The sequence below is a fragment of the Coturnix japonica genome, chromosome Z (genome assembly GCF_001577835.2).
Source record: "Coturnix japonica isolate 7356 chromosome Z, Coturnix japonica 2.1, whole genome shotgun sequence".
NCBI lineage: Eukaryota > Metazoa > Chordata > Aves > Galliformes > Phasianidae > Coturnix > Coturnix japonica.
This window is the reverse complement of record NC_029547.1, coordinates 28,130,163-28,133,535: the sequence shown is the minus strand read 5'-3', so window position 1 is coordinate 28,133,535 and position 3,373 is coordinate 28,130,163. Positions and strand designations below refer to the sequence as shown.

The 3,373-nt window shown below is 40.3% G+C and overlaps 1 long non-coding RNA gene across 1 annotated transcript; it reads right to left on the bottom strand.

Annotated features, from left to right (window-relative positions):
- Positions 1-784: 784 nt before the first annotated feature.
- LOC107306138 lies at positions 785-3,172 on the bottom strand. The gene is made up of 2 exons (XR_004305504.1): positions 1,806-3,172; positions 785-926 (listed from the first exon to the last, which is right to left on the bottom strand). It is a non-coding gene; the product is annotated as an uncharacterized LOC107306138 (long non-coding RNA).
- Positions 3,173-3,373: the final 201 nt, after the last annotated feature.

Below are 3,373 nucleotides of genomic sequence, written 5' to 3'. Positions count from 1 at the left end.
TTCCCTTTCCCCTTCCCTTTCCCCTTCCCCTTCCCTTTCCCCTTCCCTTTCCCTTTCCTTTTCCTTTTCCTTTTCCCTTTCCCTTTCCCTTTCCCTTTCCCTTTCCCTTTCCCTTTCCCTTTCCCTTTCCCTTTCTCTTTCCCTTTCCCTTTCCCTTTCAAAATCTAGCTGCAATTTACACAGCAGTTAACAAAAAATTCTTTTGAGTATCAGACAAACAAGCACATGTCTAGATAGGCCTACTGGGAGGAGATAAGAAAAAAACAAATTCCTTATTCCCATTCCCAGTTCTTAATGTCCCTGAAAAAGAATCTGATTCAGCAATCCCCTCCTTATGCCATCTGAGAAGCCTTATATGCTTGGCTGCTTTGTATACACCTAAATTATTGCCTACAACAATGCATTAACACCATAAATTGCTTCAGACAGCTTTTCGGGGGGATGACATTAGAGACAAGCAGTAGGCCTTCAGGTTGGAGGCCAGGAGTGACACAAAGAGCTTTCTCACTTTACTCCATCATAGGACCTCCCTCACTTTCCTCCATCTTAGGACCTTCCAGCACTCAGTACGGCACTGACATCTTGATGATGAACATTGGAATATTGCCCGCCTGGGGAACATGCTTGTTCAAAGCATCCACACTGCAGCTTTAGCCAGCTGTCTTGCATGCAGTGTTCCACAGAGACTAAAGCCAACCTCATTCCACTCAGTGTTAGAGTGAAACTACATGGACAAAAACACCTGTTCCCTCTTGCAGTGTGAGCTATAATGAAACAAATAAGCAAACAGACATCTGCTTTATTCATTGGTAGCGATGAAGGAGCTAGTCAGACCAAGTTAATGTAGCAACTAATGCTAATGTGGTATACTTTAAGTGAAAAGATGTTTCAGTTCCATGCTTAACAAAATGTGTTTGAAGCATATCCTAAAGAAAGGAAACATAAATATAATGAGTCAGGTATACCAGCTCCTGTTATGCAATAAGCAATAAACGCTCTCTCTCCATCCCTACCCCCACTTACTCATGCAATGTAATAATCTAGCAGCAAACAGTTTAATGAAGGGCTACTTTAGTTTCATATTGTGCTATTGTTTTGGGAAAACAAACATATAGTTCTGTAATGTCCATCTTCCCTTTCCCCAAACATGCTGTTTCCTGCCAATCATGCTGGAACACAGAGTGCCAGGCACTTCAACAGGATGTTTGTTTGCTGTGGTCTCTGGCCAAGCTGCAAATCCCAGCAATTACTTATGCTGAAGAAAGAAAATATCTTGAACAATTATTGTAACATTAATAAAGTTATTTGTACTCTAGAAAAGCATAATTCTATTTCCAGGTGAGGAAAGGTTGTTAGAGAACCCATAACCTTGAGAAGTTGTTGGATCCTAGAAGTTTTACAGCACAGGTGACTTAAAATTTTTTCTTAAACAGAACTAGGTCTTCTCAGTATTGTCAGCAAAGAAAAAAATAATACTAACATTCCCTAGTGTGAAAGGCAATCACAATCATGAATCTCAGTAGCTTATTCTGCATTTTTTTTCTGCTGCCTCTCCATATTTTACTGTTAACCTGCTCTTGTATATTCCATATAAAAAAGATCTCAGGTTTGTCTGGATCCCTGTGGTCACTTAACACAAAACAATGGTAGTTGTGTCTGTCTGGACAGAAGTAAGGATTTCAAAATATATAACATCCTGGCAAGAGCTTAAGCTGTGTTTTGTGTAATATCATTAGTCTGCATTAAAAATAAAGCCATCCAGGAGGGAGGATTAATTCAGAACATAACTAAAAGTTCACACTGACCACAGGACAGAGAATTTGTCTTTTAGAAGAATCATGTCTCCATCTCTCAGCCCACTCTCTAGTGTTGGGAAGTTTCTGTTTATTTTCCTTGCCATATTCTTTGCCTCCTCATGTCTCACAAGTATTTGTTGTTGATTTCTCAGACTGGATGAAAATGCAATAAGAAGTGAGAACAATTAAGCTGATATAAAAGGCAGAACTATTAAAAGCCACACATTCCTAAAGATGTCTTTCAGACTACATCAAGATTTGATTTAAGAAAGAGTCATGTTAAATGTTTGGGAGGTGTATATGCAGTGAAGTTACAGAGATGCACAGCTCTTAGAGATGCAATATCTCCATTCCCAAACTAATGCTTTCTCACCTCCTAGTCATGTACACACTTCTTTGTCTAGTTCCAACCTTTTTATCATAACAATCAGTTGTCTCATCCCACAGCAGCTTGCTATAGCTGAACTCATGATTAAAACAGGAATCATAGAATCATAGAATCACCAGTGTTGGAAAAGACCTACAAGATCATCCAGTCCAACCATCCATCCACCTACCATCCACTAAATCACGTCCCTCAGCACAACATTAACATCGCCAGGTTTGGTGACTCCACCACCTCCCTGTGCAGCCCATTCCACTGCCTGACCACTCTTTCAGAAAAGTAGTATTTCCCAACATCTTTCCCAAGATCTGAATCTCTCCTGGCACAGCTTGAAGCTATTCCCTCGATTCCTATCACTGTTACACAGGAGAGGAGGCTGACTTCCAGCTCACTGCAACCTCCTTTAAGGTAATTATGGTAATTGGTAAGGTAATTAACTGCTCCCTCATCTTCAGCTGAGTATCAATCAGTACATCCAGGTTCATTTCCTCTATGGTCTTCCAGACTCTGTGCCCCAAGCCTGTGTCATTGCCTGGGGTTGTTGTGGACAAAGTGCAGGACCCAGCACTTGGTCTTGTTGAACCTCATCCCATTGGCTTAAGCCTAGTGATTCAAGTTGTACAGATCCCTCTGTGGGGCCTCACTACCCCCAGGTAGATCAACACTTACTGCCAACTTGGTGTCACGTGAGGGTGAAAAAGAAAATATGGTTCTTTTGAGAAGCAATCTCGAAGAGAGAGGTTTTCTTCAGTTGTCAACCTGTACATACCTGGAATGAAAAAGACAACAGTATATTGATCCAAGAACTGAAAAGGATAACAATCTTCAATAGCCAGGACTGACTGATTTTTTATTTTTTTTTTTCCCCATTATTGACTGACTACTCAAATAGACTTCGCAGGGATTTAATTCTGCTTCACCAAGAAGAATGATCTATGTAAATAGAAACATATCTGTGTGACAGTTTATTTAGCCAGACCCTTCAGCACTCTCTTTCTTCTCTGCTTTAATGGTACATCTATTAATTCTCTATAGTCTTTGTTCTGAGCATGTTTCATGTAAAAGCCTGTAATTTCATCCCAACAGCCTCAGCGGACTGAAGCCAAAGTGACCTCTAATGTCTAAATTATGATTTGCAGCTTCTCCATGTAACTGTGTTAATCACAAATGTGGAAAATATCTATGTTCGCAA